The sequence below is a fragment of the Pimephales promelas genome, chromosome 3 (genome assembly GCF_988280905.1).
Source record: "Pimephales promelas chromosome 3, fPimPro1.hap1.1, whole genome shotgun sequence".
Lineage (NCBI taxonomy): Eukaryota > Metazoa > Chordata > Actinopteri > Cypriniformes > Leuciscidae > Pimephales > Pimephales promelas.
Window position 1 is genome coordinate 46,002,798 of NC_142771.1, and position 12,356 is coordinate 46,015,153.

The 12,356-nt window shown below is 47.1% G+C and overlaps 63 non-coding genes across 63 annotated transcripts; all 63 read left to right on the plus strand.

Annotated features, from left to right (window-relative positions):
• Nucleotides 1-39: 39 nt before the first annotated feature.
• On the plus strand, nt 40-158 carry LOC148988399 (5S ribosomal RNA). Its single transcript, XR_016161370.1, has one exon. It is a non-coding gene; the product is annotated as a 5S ribosomal RNA (ribosomal RNA).
• A 63-nt stretch (nt 159-221) lies between these two features.
• LOC148988400 (5S ribosomal RNA) lies at nt 222-340 on the plus strand. The gene has a single exon (XR_016161160.1). It is a non-coding gene; the product is annotated as a 5S ribosomal RNA (ribosomal RNA).
• Nucleotides 341-403: 63 nt separating this feature from the next.
• LOC148988401 (5S ribosomal RNA) lies at nt 404-522 on the plus strand. Its single transcript, XR_016155539.1, has one exon. It is a non-coding gene; the product is annotated as a 5S ribosomal RNA (ribosomal RNA).
• A 63-nt stretch (nt 523-585) lies between these two features.
• Nucleotides 586-704, plus strand: LOC148988402 (5S ribosomal RNA). Its single transcript, XR_016155540.1, has one exon. It is a non-coding gene; the product is annotated as a 5S ribosomal RNA (ribosomal RNA).
• A 63-nt stretch (nt 705-767) lies between these two features.
• Nucleotides 768-886, plus strand: LOC148988403 (5S ribosomal RNA). The gene has a single exon (XR_016155541.1). It is a non-coding gene; the product is annotated as a 5S ribosomal RNA (ribosomal RNA).
• Nucleotides 887-949: 63 nt separating this feature from the next.
• On the plus strand, nt 950-1,068 carry LOC148988404 (5S ribosomal RNA). Its single transcript, XR_016155542.1, has one exon. It is a non-coding gene; the product is annotated as a 5S ribosomal RNA (ribosomal RNA).
• A 63-nt stretch (nt 1,069-1,131) lies between these two features.
• On the plus strand, nt 1,132-1,250 carry LOC148988405 (5S ribosomal RNA). Its single transcript, XR_016155543.1, has one exon. It is a non-coding gene; the product is annotated as a 5S ribosomal RNA (ribosomal RNA).
• Nucleotides 1,251-1,421: 171 nt separating this feature from the next.
• On the plus strand, nt 1,422-1,540 carry LOC148988406 (5S ribosomal RNA). Its single transcript, XR_016155544.1, has one exon. It is a non-coding gene; the product is annotated as a 5S ribosomal RNA (ribosomal RNA).
• A 63-nt stretch (nt 1,541-1,603) lies between these two features.
• Nucleotides 1,604-1,722, plus strand: LOC148988407 (5S ribosomal RNA). The gene has a single exon (XR_016155545.1). It is a non-coding gene; the product is annotated as a 5S ribosomal RNA (ribosomal RNA).
• Nucleotides 1,723-1,785: 63 nt separating this feature from the next.
• Nucleotides 1,786-1,904, plus strand: LOC148988408 (5S ribosomal RNA). Its single transcript, XR_016162935.1, has one exon. It is a non-coding gene; the product is annotated as a 5S ribosomal RNA (ribosomal RNA).
• A 63-nt stretch (nt 1,905-1,967) lies between these two features.
• On the plus strand, nt 1,968-2,086 carry LOC148988409 (5S ribosomal RNA). Its single transcript, XR_016155546.1, has one exon. It is a non-coding gene; the product is annotated as a 5S ribosomal RNA (ribosomal RNA).
• A 171-nt stretch (nt 2,087-2,257) lies between these two features.
• Nucleotides 2,258-2,376, plus strand: LOC148988410 (5S ribosomal RNA). Its single transcript, XR_016163785.1, has one exon. It is a non-coding gene; the product is annotated as a 5S ribosomal RNA (ribosomal RNA).
• Nucleotides 2,377-2,439: 63 nt separating this feature from the next.
• On the plus strand, nt 2,440-2,558 carry LOC148988411 (5S ribosomal RNA). The gene has a single exon (XR_016155548.1). It is a non-coding gene; the product is annotated as a 5S ribosomal RNA (ribosomal RNA).
• Nucleotides 2,559-2,621: 63 nt separating this feature from the next.
• Nucleotides 2,622-2,740, plus strand: LOC148988412 (5S ribosomal RNA). The gene has a single exon (XR_016162936.1). It is a non-coding gene; the product is annotated as a 5S ribosomal RNA (ribosomal RNA).
• Nucleotides 2,741-2,803: 63 nt separating this feature from the next.
• LOC148988413 (5S ribosomal RNA) lies at nt 2,804-2,922 on the plus strand. The gene has a single exon (XR_016155549.1). It is a non-coding gene; the product is annotated as a 5S ribosomal RNA (ribosomal RNA).
• A 63-nt stretch (nt 2,923-2,985) lies between these two features.
• LOC148988414 (5S ribosomal RNA) lies at nt 2,986-3,104 on the plus strand. Its single transcript, XR_016155550.1, has one exon. It is a non-coding gene; the product is annotated as a 5S ribosomal RNA (ribosomal RNA).
• Nucleotides 3,105-3,167: 63 nt separating this feature from the next.
• LOC148988415 (5S ribosomal RNA) lies at nt 3,168-3,286 on the plus strand. The gene has a single exon (XR_016155551.1). It is a non-coding gene; the product is annotated as a 5S ribosomal RNA (ribosomal RNA).
• Nucleotides 3,287-3,349: 63 nt separating this feature from the next.
• LOC148988416 (5S ribosomal RNA) lies at nt 3,350-3,468 on the plus strand. The gene has a single exon (XR_016162298.1). It is a non-coding gene; the product is annotated as a 5S ribosomal RNA (ribosomal RNA).
• Nucleotides 3,469-3,531: 63 nt separating this feature from the next.
• LOC148988417 (5S ribosomal RNA) lies at nt 3,532-3,650 on the plus strand. Its single transcript, XR_016163993.1, has one exon. It is a non-coding gene; the product is annotated as a 5S ribosomal RNA (ribosomal RNA).
• Nucleotides 3,651-3,713: 63 nt separating this feature from the next.
• On the plus strand, nt 3,714-3,832 carry LOC148988418 (5S ribosomal RNA). The gene has a single exon (XR_016155552.1). It is a non-coding gene; the product is annotated as a 5S ribosomal RNA (ribosomal RNA).
• Nucleotides 3,833-3,895: 63 nt separating this feature from the next.
• On the plus strand, nt 3,896-4,014 carry LOC148988419 (5S ribosomal RNA). Its single transcript, XR_016155553.1, has one exon. It is a non-coding gene; the product is annotated as a 5S ribosomal RNA (ribosomal RNA).
• Nucleotides 4,015-4,177: 163 nt separating this feature from the next.
• LOC148988420 (5S ribosomal RNA) lies at nt 4,178-4,296 on the plus strand. The gene has a single exon (XR_016155554.1). It is a non-coding gene; the product is annotated as a 5S ribosomal RNA (ribosomal RNA).
• Nucleotides 4,297-4,359: 63 nt separating this feature from the next.
• On the plus strand, nt 4,360-4,478 carry LOC148988421 (5S ribosomal RNA). Its single transcript, XR_016155555.1, has one exon. It is a non-coding gene; the product is annotated as a 5S ribosomal RNA (ribosomal RNA).
• A 63-nt stretch (nt 4,479-4,541) lies between these two features.
• LOC148988422 (5S ribosomal RNA) lies at nt 4,542-4,660 on the plus strand. Its single transcript, XR_016155556.1, has one exon. It is a non-coding gene; the product is annotated as a 5S ribosomal RNA (ribosomal RNA).
• Nucleotides 4,661-4,723: 63 nt separating this feature from the next.
• Nucleotides 4,724-4,842, plus strand: LOC148988423 (5S ribosomal RNA). The gene has a single exon (XR_016155557.1). It is a non-coding gene; the product is annotated as a 5S ribosomal RNA (ribosomal RNA).
• A 63-nt stretch (nt 4,843-4,905) lies between these two features.
• LOC148988424 (5S ribosomal RNA) lies at nt 4,906-5,024 on the plus strand. The gene has a single exon (XR_016155559.1). It is a non-coding gene; the product is annotated as a 5S ribosomal RNA (ribosomal RNA).
• A 63-nt stretch (nt 5,025-5,087) lies between these two features.
• Nucleotides 5,088-5,206, plus strand: LOC148988425 (5S ribosomal RNA). The gene has a single exon (XR_016155560.1). It is a non-coding gene; the product is annotated as a 5S ribosomal RNA (ribosomal RNA).
• A 171-nt stretch (nt 5,207-5,377) lies between these two features.
• Nucleotides 5,378-5,496, plus strand: LOC148988426 (5S ribosomal RNA). Its single transcript, XR_016155561.1, has one exon. It is a non-coding gene; the product is annotated as a 5S ribosomal RNA (ribosomal RNA).
• A 63-nt stretch (nt 5,497-5,559) lies between these two features.
• LOC148988427 (5S ribosomal RNA) lies at nt 5,560-5,678 on the plus strand. The gene has a single exon (XR_016155562.1). It is a non-coding gene; the product is annotated as a 5S ribosomal RNA (ribosomal RNA).
• Nucleotides 5,679-5,741: 63 nt separating this feature from the next.
• Nucleotides 5,742-5,860, plus strand: LOC148988428 (5S ribosomal RNA). The gene has a single exon (XR_016162937.1). It is a non-coding gene; the product is annotated as a 5S ribosomal RNA (ribosomal RNA).
• A 63-nt stretch (nt 5,861-5,923) lies between these two features.
• LOC148988429 (5S ribosomal RNA) lies at nt 5,924-6,042 on the plus strand. The gene has a single exon (XR_016155563.1). It is a non-coding gene; the product is annotated as a 5S ribosomal RNA (ribosomal RNA).
• A 171-nt stretch (nt 6,043-6,213) lies between these two features.
• On the plus strand, nt 6,214-6,332 carry LOC148988430 (5S ribosomal RNA). The gene has a single exon (XR_016163786.1). It is a non-coding gene; the product is annotated as a 5S ribosomal RNA (ribosomal RNA).
• Nucleotides 6,333-6,395: 63 nt separating this feature from the next.
• On the plus strand, nt 6,396-6,514 carry LOC148988431 (5S ribosomal RNA). The gene has a single exon (XR_016155564.1). It is a non-coding gene; the product is annotated as a 5S ribosomal RNA (ribosomal RNA).
• Nucleotides 6,515-6,577: 63 nt separating this feature from the next.
• Nucleotides 6,578-6,696, plus strand: LOC148988432 (5S ribosomal RNA). The gene has a single exon (XR_016162938.1). It is a non-coding gene; the product is annotated as a 5S ribosomal RNA (ribosomal RNA).
• Nucleotides 6,697-6,759: 63 nt separating this feature from the next.
• On the plus strand, nt 6,760-6,878 carry LOC148988433 (5S ribosomal RNA). The gene has a single exon (XR_016155565.1). It is a non-coding gene; the product is annotated as a 5S ribosomal RNA (ribosomal RNA).
• Nucleotides 6,879-6,941: 63 nt separating this feature from the next.
• Nucleotides 6,942-7,060, plus strand: LOC148988434 (5S ribosomal RNA). Its single transcript, XR_016155566.1, has one exon. It is a non-coding gene; the product is annotated as a 5S ribosomal RNA (ribosomal RNA).
• A 63-nt stretch (nt 7,061-7,123) lies between these two features.
• Nucleotides 7,124-7,242, plus strand: LOC148988435 (5S ribosomal RNA). Its single transcript, XR_016155567.1, has one exon. It is a non-coding gene; the product is annotated as a 5S ribosomal RNA (ribosomal RNA).
• A 63-nt stretch (nt 7,243-7,305) lies between these two features.
• LOC148988436 (5S ribosomal RNA) lies at nt 7,306-7,424 on the plus strand. The gene has a single exon (XR_016162299.1). It is a non-coding gene; the product is annotated as a 5S ribosomal RNA (ribosomal RNA).
• A 63-nt stretch (nt 7,425-7,487) lies between these two features.
• Nucleotides 7,488-7,606, plus strand: LOC148988437 (5S ribosomal RNA). The gene has a single exon (XR_016163994.1). It is a non-coding gene; the product is annotated as a 5S ribosomal RNA (ribosomal RNA).
• A 63-nt stretch (nt 7,607-7,669) lies between these two features.
• Nucleotides 7,670-7,788, plus strand: LOC148988438 (5S ribosomal RNA). The gene has a single exon (XR_016155568.1). It is a non-coding gene; the product is annotated as a 5S ribosomal RNA (ribosomal RNA).
• A 63-nt stretch (nt 7,789-7,851) lies between these two features.
• LOC148988439 (5S ribosomal RNA) lies at nt 7,852-7,970 on the plus strand. Its single transcript, XR_016155570.1, has one exon. It is a non-coding gene; the product is annotated as a 5S ribosomal RNA (ribosomal RNA).
• Nucleotides 7,971-8,134: 164 nt separating this feature from the next.
• On the plus strand, nt 8,135-8,253 carry LOC148988440 (5S ribosomal RNA). The gene has a single exon (XR_016155571.1). It is a non-coding gene; the product is annotated as a 5S ribosomal RNA (ribosomal RNA).
• A 63-nt stretch (nt 8,254-8,316) lies between these two features.
• Nucleotides 8,317-8,435, plus strand: LOC148988441 (5S ribosomal RNA). The gene has a single exon (XR_016155572.1). It is a non-coding gene; the product is annotated as a 5S ribosomal RNA (ribosomal RNA).
• A 63-nt stretch (nt 8,436-8,498) lies between these two features.
• Nucleotides 8,499-8,617, plus strand: LOC148988442 (5S ribosomal RNA). The gene has a single exon (XR_016162939.1). It is a non-coding gene; the product is annotated as a 5S ribosomal RNA (ribosomal RNA).
• Nucleotides 8,618-8,680: 63 nt separating this feature from the next.
• On the plus strand, nt 8,681-8,799 carry LOC148988443 (5S ribosomal RNA). The gene has a single exon (XR_016161371.1). It is a non-coding gene; the product is annotated as a 5S ribosomal RNA (ribosomal RNA).
• Nucleotides 8,800-8,862: 63 nt separating this feature from the next.
• Nucleotides 8,863-8,981, plus strand: LOC148988444 (5S ribosomal RNA). Its single transcript, XR_016161161.1, has one exon. It is a non-coding gene; the product is annotated as a 5S ribosomal RNA (ribosomal RNA).
• A 63-nt stretch (nt 8,982-9,044) lies between these two features.
• Nucleotides 9,045-9,163, plus strand: LOC148988445 (5S ribosomal RNA). Its single transcript, XR_016155573.1, has one exon. It is a non-coding gene; the product is annotated as a 5S ribosomal RNA (ribosomal RNA).
• Nucleotides 9,164-9,226: 63 nt separating this feature from the next.
• Nucleotides 9,227-9,345, plus strand: LOC148988446 (5S ribosomal RNA). Its single transcript, XR_016155574.1, has one exon. It is a non-coding gene; the product is annotated as a 5S ribosomal RNA (ribosomal RNA).
• A 63-nt stretch (nt 9,346-9,408) lies between these two features.
• Nucleotides 9,409-9,527, plus strand: LOC148988447 (5S ribosomal RNA). Its single transcript, XR_016155575.1, has one exon. It is a non-coding gene; the product is annotated as a 5S ribosomal RNA (ribosomal RNA).
• Nucleotides 9,528-9,590: 63 nt separating this feature from the next.
• LOC148988448 (5S ribosomal RNA) lies at nt 9,591-9,709 on the plus strand. The gene has a single exon (XR_016155576.1). It is a non-coding gene; the product is annotated as a 5S ribosomal RNA (ribosomal RNA).
• Nucleotides 9,710-9,772: 63 nt separating this feature from the next.
• Nucleotides 9,773-9,891, plus strand: LOC148988449 (5S ribosomal RNA). Its single transcript, XR_016155577.1, has one exon. It is a non-coding gene; the product is annotated as a 5S ribosomal RNA (ribosomal RNA).
• Nucleotides 9,892-10,061: 170 nt separating this feature from the next.
• LOC148988450 (5S ribosomal RNA) lies at nt 10,062-10,180 on the plus strand. The gene has a single exon (XR_016155578.1). It is a non-coding gene; the product is annotated as a 5S ribosomal RNA (ribosomal RNA).
• A 63-nt stretch (nt 10,181-10,243) lies between these two features.
• On the plus strand, nt 10,244-10,362 carry LOC148988451 (5S ribosomal RNA). Its single transcript, XR_016155579.1, has one exon. It is a non-coding gene; the product is annotated as a 5S ribosomal RNA (ribosomal RNA).
• Nucleotides 10,363-10,425: 63 nt separating this feature from the next.
• On the plus strand, nt 10,426-10,544 carry LOC148988452 (5S ribosomal RNA). Its single transcript, XR_016162940.1, has one exon. It is a non-coding gene; the product is annotated as a 5S ribosomal RNA (ribosomal RNA).
• Nucleotides 10,545-10,607: 63 nt separating this feature from the next.
• On the plus strand, nt 10,608-10,726 carry LOC148988453 (5S ribosomal RNA). Its single transcript, XR_016155581.1, has one exon. It is a non-coding gene; the product is annotated as a 5S ribosomal RNA (ribosomal RNA).
• A 171-nt stretch (nt 10,727-10,897) lies between these two features.
• LOC148988454 (5S ribosomal RNA) lies at nt 10,898-11,016 on the plus strand. Its single transcript, XR_016163787.1, has one exon. It is a non-coding gene; the product is annotated as a 5S ribosomal RNA (ribosomal RNA).
• Nucleotides 11,017-11,079: 63 nt separating this feature from the next.
• LOC148988455 (5S ribosomal RNA) lies at nt 11,080-11,198 on the plus strand. Its single transcript, XR_016155582.1, has one exon. It is a non-coding gene; the product is annotated as a 5S ribosomal RNA (ribosomal RNA).
• A 63-nt stretch (nt 11,199-11,261) lies between these two features.
• Nucleotides 11,262-11,380, plus strand: LOC148988456 (5S ribosomal RNA). The gene has a single exon (XR_016162942.1). It is a non-coding gene; the product is annotated as a 5S ribosomal RNA (ribosomal RNA).
• Nucleotides 11,381-11,443: 63 nt separating this feature from the next.
• Nucleotides 11,444-11,562, plus strand: LOC148988457 (5S ribosomal RNA). The gene has a single exon (XR_016155583.1). It is a non-coding gene; the product is annotated as a 5S ribosomal RNA (ribosomal RNA).
• A 63-nt stretch (nt 11,563-11,625) lies between these two features.
• Nucleotides 11,626-11,744, plus strand: LOC148988458 (5S ribosomal RNA). Its single transcript, XR_016155584.1, has one exon. It is a non-coding gene; the product is annotated as a 5S ribosomal RNA (ribosomal RNA).
• A 63-nt stretch (nt 11,745-11,807) lies between these two features.
• Nucleotides 11,808-11,926, plus strand: LOC148988459 (5S ribosomal RNA). The gene has a single exon (XR_016155585.1). It is a non-coding gene; the product is annotated as a 5S ribosomal RNA (ribosomal RNA).
• Nucleotides 11,927-11,989: 63 nt separating this feature from the next.
• LOC148988460 (5S ribosomal RNA) lies at nt 11,990-12,108 on the plus strand. The gene has a single exon (XR_016155586.1). It is a non-coding gene; the product is annotated as a 5S ribosomal RNA (ribosomal RNA).
• Nucleotides 12,109-12,171: 63 nt separating this feature from the next.
• On the plus strand, nt 12,172-12,290 carry LOC148988461 (5S ribosomal RNA). Its single transcript, XR_016155587.1, has one exon. It is a non-coding gene; the product is annotated as a 5S ribosomal RNA (ribosomal RNA).
• The last annotated feature ends 66 nt before the right edge of the window (nt 12,291-12,356 follow it).

The window sequence follows — 12,356 nt, forward strand, 5'->3', positions numbered from 1 at the left end:
TCTAACCATTCAAATAGCCCAATTTTGGCAGCAGATTTCGCTTACGGCCATACCACCTTGAGAACGCCCGAACTCGTCTGATCTCGGAAGCTAAGCAGGGTCGGGCCTGGTTAGTACTTGGATGGGAGACCGCCTGTGAATACCAGGTGCTGTAAGCTTTATATAGTTTACTACCCTAATGTTCTAACCATTCAAATAGCCCAATTTTGGCAGCAGATTTCGCTTACGGCCATACCACCTTGAGAACGCCCGAACTCGTCTGGTCTCGGAAGCTAAGCAGGGTCGGGCCTGGTTAGTACTTGGATGGGAGACCGCCTGGGAATACCAGGTGCTGTAAGCTTTATATAGTTTACTACCCTAATGTTCTAACCATTCAAATAGCCCAATTTTGGCAGCAGATTTCGCTTACGGCCATACCACCTTGAGAACGCCCGAACTCGTCTGATCTCGGAAGCTAAGCAGGGTCGGGCCTGGTTAGTACTTGGATGGGAGACCGCCTGGGAATACCAGGTGCTGTAAGCTTTATATAGTTTACTACCCTAATGTTCTAACCATTCAAATAGCCCAATTTTGGCAGCAGATTTCGCTTACGGCCATACCACCTTGAGAACGCCCGAACTCGTCTGATCTCGGAAGCTAAGCAGGGTCGGGCCTGGTTAGTACTTGGATGGGAGACCGCCTGGGAATACCAGGTGCTGTAAGCTTTATATAGTTTACTACCCTAATGTTTTAACTATTCAAATAGCCCAATTTTGGCAGCAGATTTCGCTTACGGCCATACCACCTTGAGAACGCCCGAACTCGTCTGATCTCGGAAGCTAAGCAGGGTCGGGCCTGGTTAGTACTTGGATGGGAGACCGCCTGGGAATACCAGGTGCTGTAAGCTTTATATAGTTTACTACCCTAATGTTCTAACCATTCAAATAGCCCAATTTTGGCAGCAGATTTCGCTTACGGCCATACCACCTTGAGAACGCCCGAACTCGTCTGATCTCGGAAGCTAAGCAGGGTCGGGCCTGGTTAGTACTTGGATGGGAGACCGCCTGGGAATACCAGGTGCTGTAAGCTTTATATAGTTTACTACCCTAATGTTTTAACTATTCAAATAGCCCAATTTTGGCAGCAGATTTCGCTTACGGCCATACCACCTTGAGAACGCCCGAACTCGTCTGATCTCGGAAGCTAAGCAGGGTCGGGCCTGGTTAGTACTTGGATGGGAGACCGCCTGGGAATACCAGGTGCTGTAAGCTTTATTGTTTAAAAAAAAAAAAAAAAAAAAAGAGTCAATGAAATGTTTCAAAAATCCTAAATTGTCTTTTTTCCCCTCAAAATTCCTGAAATAGTCTCTCAGTTTCTTCAGAAAGCCTGAAAGAGTCTCTTTTTTTTCTTCTTCAAATAGCCCAATTTTGGCTGCAGATTTCGCTTACGGCCATACCACCTTGAGAACGCCCGAACTCGTCTGATCTCGGAAGCTAAGCAGGGTCGGGCCTGGTTAGTACTTGGATGGGAGACCGCCTGGGAATACCAGGTGCTGTAAGCTTTATGTAGTTTACTACCCTAATGTTCTAATCATTCAAATAGCCCAATTTTGGCAGCAGATTTCGCTTACGGCCATACCACCTTGAGAACGCCCGAACTCGTCTGATCTCGGAAGCTAAGCAGGGTCGGGCCTGGTTAGTACTTGGATGGGAGACCGCCTGGGAATACCAGGTGCTGTAAGCTTTATGTAGTTTACTACCCTAATGTTCTAACCATTCAAATAGCCCAATTTTGGCAGGAGATTTTGCTTACGACCATACCACCTTGAGAACGCCCGAACTCGTCTGATCTCGGAAGCTAAGCAGGGTCGGGCCTGGTTAGTACTTGGATGGGAGACCGCCTGGGAATACCAGGTGCTGTAAGCTTTATGTAGTTTACTACCCTAATGTTCTAACCATTCAAATAGCCCAATTTTGGCAGCAGATTTCGCTTACGGCCATACCACCTTGAGAACGCCCGAACTCGTCTGATCTCGGAAGCTAAGCAGGGTCGGGCCTGGTTAGTACTTGGATGGGAGACCGCCTGGGAATACCAGGTGCTGTAAGCTTTATTGTTTAAAAAAAAAAAAAAAAAAAAAGAGTCAATGAAATGTTTCAAAAATCCTAAATTGTCTTTTTTCCCCTCAAAATTCCTGAAATAGTCTCTCAGTTTCTTCAGAAAGCCTGAAAGAGTCTCTTTTTTTTCTTCTTCAAATAGCCCAATTTTGGCTGCAGATTTCGCTTACGGCCATACCACCTTGAGAACGCCCGAACTCGTCTCATCTCGGAAGCTAAGCAGGGTCGGGCCTGGTTAGTACTTGGATGGGAGACCGCCTGGGAATACCAGGTGCTGTAAGCTTTATGTAGTTTACTACCCTAATGTTCTAACCATTCAAATAGCCCAATTTTGGCAGCAGATTTCGCTTACGGCCATACCACCTTGAGAACGCCCGAACTCGTCTGATCTCGGAAGCTAAGCAGGGTCGGGCCTGGTTAGTACTTGGATGGGAGACCGCCTGGGAATACCAGGTGCTGTAAGCTTTATGTAGTTTACTACCCTAATGTTCTAACCATTCAAATAGCCCAATTTTGGCAGGAGATTTCGCTTACGACCATACCACCTTGAGAACGCCCGAACTCGTCTGATCTCGGAAGCTAAGCAGGGTCGGGCCTGGTTAGTACTTGGATGGGAGACCGCCTGGGAATACCAGGTGCTGTAAGCTTTATGTAGTTTACTACCCTAATGTTCTAACCATTCAAATAGCCCAATTTTGGCAACAGATTTCGCTTACGGCCATACCACCTTGAGAACGCCCGAACTCGTCTGATCTCGGAAGCTAAGCAGGGTCGGGCCTGGTTAGTACTTGGATGGGAGACCGCCTGGGAATACCAGGTGCTGTAAGCTTTATATAGTTTACTACCCTAATGTTCTAACCATTCAAATAGCCCAATTTTGGCAGCAGATTTCGCTTACGGCCATACCACCTTGAGAACGCCCGAACTCGTCTGATCTCGGAAGCTAAGCAGGGTCGGGCCTGGTTAGTACTTGGATGGGAGACCGCCTGGGAATACCAGGTGCTGTAAGCTTTATATAGTTTACTACCCTAATGTTTTAACTATTCAAATAGCCCAATTTTGGCAGCAGATTTCGCTTACGGCCATACCACCTTGAGAACGCCCGAACTCGTCTGATCTCGGAAGCTAAGCAGGGTCGGGCCTGGTTAGTACTTGGATGGGAGACCGCCTGGGAATACCAGGTGCTGTAAGCTTTATATAGTTTACTACCCTAATGTTCTAACCATTCAAATAGCCCAATTTTGGCAGCAGATTTCGCTTACGGCCATACCACCTTGAGAACGCCCGAACTCGTCTGATCTCGGAAGCTAAGCAGGGTCGGGCCTGGTTAGTACTTGGATGGGAGACCGCCTGGGAATAGCAGGTGCTGTAAGCTTTATATAGTTTACTACCCTAATGTTTCAACTATTCAAATAGCCCAATTTTGGCAGCAGATTTCGCTTACGGCCATACCACCTTGAGAACGCCCGAACTCGTCTGATCTCGGAAGCTAGGCAGGGTCGGGCCTGGTTAGTACTTGGATGGGAGACCGCCTGGGAATAGCAGGTGCTGTAAGCTTTATATAGTTTACTACCCTAATGTTTTAACTATTCAAATAGCCCAATTTTGGCAGCAGATTTCGCTTACGGCCATACCACCTTGAGAACGCCCGAACTCGTCTGATCTCGGAAGCTAAGCAGGGTCGGGCCTGGTTAGTACTTGGATGGGAGACCGCCTGGGAATACCAGGTGCTGTAAGCTTTATATAGTTTACTACCCTAATGTTCTAACCATTCAAATAGCCCAATTTTGGCAGCAGATTTCGCTTACGGCCATACCACCTTGAGAACGCCCGAACTCGTCTGATCTCGGAAGCTAAGCAGGGTCGGGCCTGGTTAGTACTTGGATGGGAGACCGCCTGGGAATACCAGGTGCTGTAAGCTTTATTGTTTAAAAAAAAAAAAAGAGTCAATGAAATGTTTCAAAAATCCTAAATTGTCTTTTTTCCCCTCAAAATTCCTGAAATAGTCTCTCAGTTTCTTCAGAAAGCCTGAAAGAGTCTCTTTTTTTTCTTCTTCAAATAGCCCAATTTTGGCTGCAGATTTCGCTTACGGCCATACCACCTTGAGAACGCCCGAACTCGTCTGATCTCGGAAGCTAAGCAGGGTCGGGCCTGGTTAGTACTTGGATGGGAGACCGCCTGGGAATACCAGGTGCTGTAAGCTTTATGTAGTTTACTACCCTAATGTTCTAACCATTCAAATAGCCCAATTTTGGCAGCAGATTTCGCTTACGGCCATACCACCTTGAGAACGCCCGAACTCGTCTGATCTCGGAAGCTAAGCAGGGTCGGGCCTGGTTAGTACTTGGATGGGAGACCGCCTGGGAATACCAGGTGCTGTAAGCTTTATATAGTTTACTACCCTAATGTTCTAACCATTCAAATAGCCCAATTTTGGCAGCAGATTTCGCTTACGGCCATACCACCTTGAGAACGCCCGAACTCGTCTGATCTCGGAAGCTAAGCAGGGTCGGGCCTGGTTAGTACTTGGATGGGAGACCGCCTGGGAATACCAGGTGCTGTAAGCTTTATATAGTTTACTACCCTAATGTTTTAACTATTCAAATAGCCCAATTTTGGCAGCAGATTTCGCTTACGGCCATACCACCTTGAGAACGCCCGAACTCGTCTGATCTCGGAAGCTAAGCAGGGTCGGGCCTGGTTAGTACTTGGATGGGAGACCGCCTGGGAATACCAGGTGCTGTAAGCTTTATATAGTTTACTACCCTAATGTTCTAACCATTCAAATAGCCCAATTTTGGCAGCAGATTTCGCTTACGGCCATACCACCTTGAGAACGCCCGAACTCGTCTGATCTCGGAAGCTAAGCAGGGTCGGGCCTGGTTAGTACTTGGATGGGAGACCGCCTGGGAATACCAGGTGCTGTAAGCTTTATATAGTTTACTACCCTAATGTTTTAACTATTCAAATAGCCCAATTTTGGCAGCAGATTTCGCTTACGGCCATACCACCTTGAGAACGCCCGAACTCGTCTGATCTCGGAAGCTAAGCAGGGTCGGGCCTGGTTAGTACTTGGATGGGAGACCGCCTGGGAATACCAGGTGCTGTAAGCTTTATTGTTTAAAAAAAAAAAAAAAAAAAAAGAGTCAATGAAATGTTTCAAAAATCCTAAATTGTCTTTTTTCCCCTCAAAATTCCTGAAATAGTCTCTCAGTTTCTTCAGAAAGCCTGAAAGAGTCTCTTTTTTTTCTTCTTCAAATAGCCCAATTTTGGCTGCAGATTTCGCTTACGGCCATACCACCTTGAGAACGCCCGAACTCGTCTGATCTCGGAAGCTAAGCAGGGTCGGGCCTGGTTAGTACTTGGATGGGAGACCGCCTGGGAATACCAGGTGCTGTAAGCTTTATGTAGTTTACTACCCTAATGTTCTAATCATTCAAATAGCCCAATTTTGGCAGCAGATTTCGCTTACGGCCATACCACCTTGAGAACGCCCGAACTCGTCTGATCTCGGAAGCTAAGCAGGGTCGGGCCTGGTTAGTACTTGGATGGGAGACCGCCTGGGAATACCAGGTGCTGTAAGCTTTATGTAGTTTACTACCCTAATGTTCTAACCATTCAAATAGCCCAATTTTGGCAGGAGATTTTGCTTACGACCATACCACCTTGAGAACGCCCGAACTCGTCTGATCTCGGAAGCTAAGCAGGGTCGGGCCTGGTTAGTACTTGGATGGGAGACCGCCTGGGAATACCAGGTGCTGTAAGCTTTATGTAGTTTACTACCCTAATGTTCTAACCATTCAAATAGCCCAATTTTGGCAGCAGATTTCGCTTACGGCCATACCACCTTGAGAACGCCCGAACTCGTCTGATCTCGGAAGCTAAGCAGGGTCGGGCCTGGTTAGTACTTGGATGGGAGACCGCCTGGGAATACCAGGTGCTGTAAGCTTTATTGTTTAAAAAAAAAAAAAAAAAAAAAGAGTCAATGAAATGTTTCAAAAATCCTAAATTGTCTTTTTTCCCCTCAAAATTCCTGAAATAGTCTCTCAGTTTCTTCAGAAAGCCTGAAAGAGTCTCTTTTTTTTCTTCTTCAAATAGCCCAATTTTGGCTGCAGATTTCGCTTACGGCCATACCACCTTGAGAACGCCCGAACTCGTCTCATCTCGGAAGCTAAGCAGGGTCGGGCCTGGTTAGTACTTGGATGGGAGACCGCCTGGGAATACCAGGTGCTGTAAGCTTTATGTAGTTTACTACCCTAATGTTCTAACCATTCAAATAGCCCAATTTTGGCAGCAGATTTCGCTTACGGCCATACCACCTTGAGAACGCCCGAACTCGTCTGATCTCGGAAGCTAAGCAGGGTCGGGCCTGGTTAGTACTTGGATGGGAGACCGCCTGGGAATACCAGGTGCTGTAAGCTTTATGTAGTTTACTACCCTAATGTTCTAACCATTCAAATAGCCCAATTTTGGCAGGAGATTTCGCTTACGACCATACCACCTTGAGAACGCCCGAACTCGTCTGATCTCGGAAGCTAAGCAGGGTCGGGCCTGGTTAGTACTTGGATGGGAGACCGCCTGGGAATACCAGGTGCTGTAAGCTTTATGTAGTTTACTACCCTAATGTTCTAACCATTCAAATAGCCCAATTTTGGCAACAGATTTCGCTTACGGCCATACCACCTTGAGAACGCCCGAACTCGTCTGATCTCGGAAGCTAAGCAGGGTCGGGCCTGGTTAGTACTTGGATGGGAGACCGCCTGGGAATACCAGGTGCTGTAAGCTTTATATAGTTTACTACCCTAATGTTCTAACCATTCAAATAGCCCAATTTTGGCAGCAGATTTCGCTTACGGCCATACCACCTTGAGAACGCCCGAACTCGTCTGATCTCGGAAGCTAAGCAGGGTCGGGCCTGGTTAGTACTTGGATGGGAGACCGCCTGGGAATACCAGGTGCTGTAAGCTTTATATAGTTTACTACCCTAATGTTTTAACTATTCAAATAGCCCAATTTTGGCAGCAGATTTCGCTTACGGCCATACCACCTTGAGAACGCCCGAACTCGTCTGATCTCGGAAGCTAAGCAGGGTCGGGCCTGGTTAGTACTTGGATGGGAGACCGCCTGGGAATACCAGGTGCTGTAAGCTTTATATAGTTTACTACCCTAATGTTCTAACCATTCAAATAGCCCAATTTTGGCAGCAGATTTCGCTTACGGCCATACCACCTTGAGAACGCCCGAACTCGTCTGATCTCGGAAGCTAAGCAGGGTCGGGCCTGGTTAGTACTTGGATGGGAGACCGCCTGGGAATAGCAGGTGCTGTAAGCTTTATATAGTTTACTACCCTAATGTTTCAACTATTCAAATAGCCCAATTTTGGCAGCAGATTTCGCTTACGGCCATACCACCTTGAGAACGCCCGAACTCGTCTGATCTCGGAAGCTAGGCAGGGTCGGGCCTGGTTAGTACTTGGATGGGAGACCGCCTGGGAATAGCAGGTGCTGTAAGCTTTATATAGTTTACTACCCTAATGTTTTAACTATTCAAATAGCCCAATTTTGGCAGCAGATTTCGCTTACGGCCATACCACCTTGAGAACGCCCGAACTCGTCTGATCTCGGAAGCTAAGCAGGGTCGGGCCTGGTTAGTACTTGGATGGGAGACCGCCTGGGAATACCAGGTGCTGTAAGCTTTATATAGTTTACTACCCTAATGTTCTAACCATTCAAATAGCCCAATTTTGGCAGCAGATTTCGCTTACGGCCATACCACCTTGAGAACGCCCGAACTCGTCTGATCTCGGAAGCTAAGCAGGGTCGGGCCTGGTTAGTACTTGGATGGGAGACCGCCTGGGAATACCAGGTGCTGTAAGCTTTATTGTTTAAAAAAAAAAAAAAGAGTCAATGAAATGTTTCAAAAATCCTAAATTGTCTTTTTTCCCCTCAAAATTCCTGAAATAGTCTCTCAGTTTCTTCAGAAAGCCTGAAAGAGTCTCTTTTTTTTCTTCTTCAAATAGCCCAATTTTGGCTGCAGATTTCGCTTACGGCCATACCACCTTGAGAACGCCCGAACTCGTCTGATCTCGGAAGCTAAGCAGGGTCGGGCCTGGTTAGTACTTGGATGGGAGACCGCCTGGGAATACCAGGTGCTGTAAGCTTTATGTAGTTTACTACCCTAATGTTCTAACCATTCAAATAGCCCAATTTTGGCAGCAGATTTCGCTTACGGCCATACCACCTTGAGAACGCCCGAACTCGTCTGATCTCGGAAGCTAAGCAGGGTCGGGCCTGGTTAGTACTTGGATGGGAGACCGCCTGGGAATACCAGGTGCTGTAAGCTTTATGTAGTTTACTACCCTAATGTTCTAACCATTCAAATAGCCCAATTTTGGCAGGAGATTTCGCTTACGACCATACCACCTTGAGAACGCCCGAACTCGTCTGATCTCGGAAGCTAAGCAGGGTCGGGCCTGGTTAGTACTTGGATGGGAGACCGCCTGGGAATACCAGGTGCTGTAAGCTTTATGTAGTTTACTACCCTAATGTTCTAACCATTCAAATAGCCCAATTTTGGCAGCAGATTTCGCTTACGGCCATACCACCTTGAGAACGCCCGAACTCGTCTGATCTCGGAAGCTAAGCAGGGTCGGGCCTGGTTAGTACTTGGATGGGAGACCGCCTGTGAATACCAGGTGCTGTAAGCTTTATATAGTTTACTACCCTAATGTTCTAACCATTCAAATAGCCCAATTTTGGCAGCAGATTTCGCTTACGGCCATACCACCTTGAGAACGCCCGAACTCGTCTGGTCTCGGAAGCTAAGCAGGGTCGGGCCTGGTTAGTACTTGGATGGGAGACCGCCTGGGAATACCAGGTGCTGTAAGCTTTATATAGTTTACTACCCTAATGTTCTAACCATTCAAATAGCCCAATTTTGGCAGCAGATTTCGCTTACGGCCATACCACCTTGAGAACGCCCGAACTCGTCTGATCTCGGAAGCTAAGCAGGGTCGGGCCTGGTTAGTACTTGGATGGGAGACCGCCTGGGAATACCAGGTGCTGTAAGCTTTATATAGTTTACTACCCTAATGTTCTAACCATTCAAATAGCCCAATTTTGGCAGCAGATTTCGCTTACGGCCATACCACCTTGAGAACGCCCGAACTCGTCTGATCTCGGAAGCTAAGCAGGGTCGGGCCTGGTTAGTACTTGGATGGGAGACCGCCTGGGAATACCAGGTGCTGTAAGCTTTATATAGTTTACTACCCTAATGTTTTAACTATTCAAATAGCCCAATTTTGGCAGCAGATTTCGCTTACGGCCATACCACCTTGAGAACGCCCGAACTCGTCTGATCTCGGAAGCTAAGCAGGGTCGGGCCTGGTTAGTACTTGGATGGGAGACCGCCTGGGAATACCAGGTGCTGTAAGCTTTATATAGTTTACTACCCTAATGTTCTAACCATTCAAATAGCCCAATTTTGGCAGCAGATTTCGCTTACGGCCATACCACCTTGAGAACGCCCGAACTCGTCTGATCTCGGAAGCTAAGCAGGGTCGGGCCTGGTTAGTACTTGGATGGGAGACCGCCTGGGAATACCAGGTGCTGTAAGCTTTATATAGTTTACTACCCTAATGTTTTAACTATTCAAATAGCCCAATTTTGGCAGCAGATTTCGCTTACGGCCATACCACCTTGAGAACGCCCGAACTCGTCTGATCTCGGAAGCTAAGCAGGGTCGGGCCTGGTTAGTACTTGGATGGGAGACCGCCTGGGAATACCAGGTGCTGTAAGCTTTATTGTTTAAAAAAAAAAAAAAAAAAAAGAGTCAATGAAATGTTTCAAAAATCCTAAATTGTCTTTTTTCCCCTCAAAATTCCTGAAATAGTCTCTCAGTTTCTTCAGAAAGCCTGAAAGAGTCTCTTTTTTTTCTTCTTCAAATAGCCCAATTTTGGCTGCAGATTTCGCTTACGGCCATACCACCTTGAGAACGCCCGAACTCGTCTGATCTCGGAAGCTAAGCAGGGTCGGGCCTGGTTAGTACTTGGATGGGAGACCGCCTGGGAATACCAGGTGCTGTAAGCTTTATGTAGTTTACTACCCTAATGTTCTAATCATTCAAATAGCCCAATTTTGGCAGCAGATTTCGCTTACGGCCATACCACCTTGAGAACGCCCGAACTCGTCTGATCTCGGAAGCTAAGCAGGGTCGGGCCTGGTTAGTACTTGGATGGGAGACCGCCTGGGAATACCAGGTGCTGTAAGCTTTATGTAGTTTACTACCCTAATGTTCTAACCATTCAAATAGCCCAATTTTGGCAGGAGATTTCGCTTACGACCATACCACCTTGAGAACGCCCGAACTCGTCTGATCTCGGAAGCTAAGCAGGGTCGGGCCTGGTTAGTACTTGGATGGGAGACCGCCTGGGAATACCAGGTGCTGTAAGCTTTATGTAGTTTACTACCCTAATGTTCTAACCATTCAAATAGCCCAATTTTGGCAGCAGATTTCGCTTACGGCCATACCACCTTGAGAACGCCCGAACTCGTCTGATCTCGGAAGCTAAGCAGGGTCGGGCCTGGTTAGTACTTGGATGGGAGACCGCCTGGGAATACCAGGTGCTGTAAGCTTTATTGTTTAAAAAAAAAAAAAAAAAAAAAGAGTCAATGAAATGTTTCAAAAATCCTAAATTGTCTTTTTTCCCCTCAAAATTCCTGAAATAGTCTCTCAGTTTCTTCAGAAAGCCTGAAAGAGTCTCTTTTTTTTCTTCTTCAAATAGCCCAATTTTGGCTGCAGATTTCGCTTACGGCCATACCACCTTGAGAACGCCCGAACTCGTCTCATCTCGGAAGCTAAGCAGGGTCGGGCCTGGTTAGTACTTGGATGGGAGACCGCCTGGGAATACCAGGTGCTGTAAGCTTTATGTAGTTTACTACCCTAATGTTCTAACCATTCAAATAGCCCAATTTTGGCAGCAGATTTCGCTTACGGCCATACCACCTTGAGAACGCCCGAACTCGTCTGATCTCGGAAGCTAAGCAGGGTCGGGCCTGGTTAGTACTTGGATGGGAGACCGCCTGGGAATACCAGGTGCTGTAAGCTTTATGTAGTTTACTACCCTAATGTTCTAACCATTCAAATAGCCCAATTTTGGCAGGAGATTTCGCTTACGACCATACCACCTTGAGAACGCCCGAACTCGTCTGATCTCGGAAGCTAAGCAGGGTCGGGCCTGGTTAGTACTTGGATGGGAGACCGCCTGGGAATACCAGGTGCTGTAAGCTTTATGTAGTTTACTACCCTAATGTTCTAACCATTCAAATAGCCCAATTTTGGCAACAGATTTCGCTTACGGCCATACCACCTTGAGAACGCCCGAACTCGTCTGATCTCGGAAGCTAAGCAGGGTCGGGCCTGGTTAGTACTTGGATGGGAGACCGCCTGGGAATACCAGGTGCTGTAAGCTTTATATAGTTTACTACCCTAATGTTCTAACCATTCAAATAGCCCAATTTTGGCAGCAGATTTCGCTTACGGCCATACCACCTTGAGAACGCCCGAACTCGTCTGATCTCGGAAGCTAAGCAGGGTCGGGCCTGGTTAGTACTTGGATGGGAGACCGCCTGGGAATACCAGGTGCTGTAAGCTTTATATAGTTTACTACCCTAATGTTTTAACTATTCAAATAGCCCAATTTTGGCAGCAGATTTCGCTTACGGCCATACCACCTTGAGAACGCCCGAACTCGTCTGATCTCGGAAGCTAAGCAGGGTCGGGCCTGGTTAGTACTTGGATGGGAGACCGCCTGGGAATACCAGGTGCTGTAAGCTTTATATAGTTTACTACCCTAATGTTCTAACCATTCAAATAGCCCAATTTTGGCAGCAGATTTCGCTTACGGCCATACCACCTTGAGAACGCCCGAACTCGTCTGATCTCGGAAGCTAAGCAGGGTCGGGCCTGGTTAGTACTTGGATGGGAGACCGCCTGGGAATACCAGGTGCTGTAAGCTTTATATAGTTTACTACCCTAATGTTTTAACTATTCAAATAGCCCAATTTTGGCAGCAGATTTCGCTTACGGCCATACCACCTTGAGAACGCCCGAACTCGTCTGATCTCGGAAGCTAAGCAGGGTCGGGCCTGGTTAGTACTTGGATGGGAGACCGCCTGGGAATACCAGGTGCTGTAAGCTTTATTGTTTAAAAAAAAAAAAAAGAGTCAATGAAATGTTTCAAAAATCCTAAATTGTCTTTTTTCC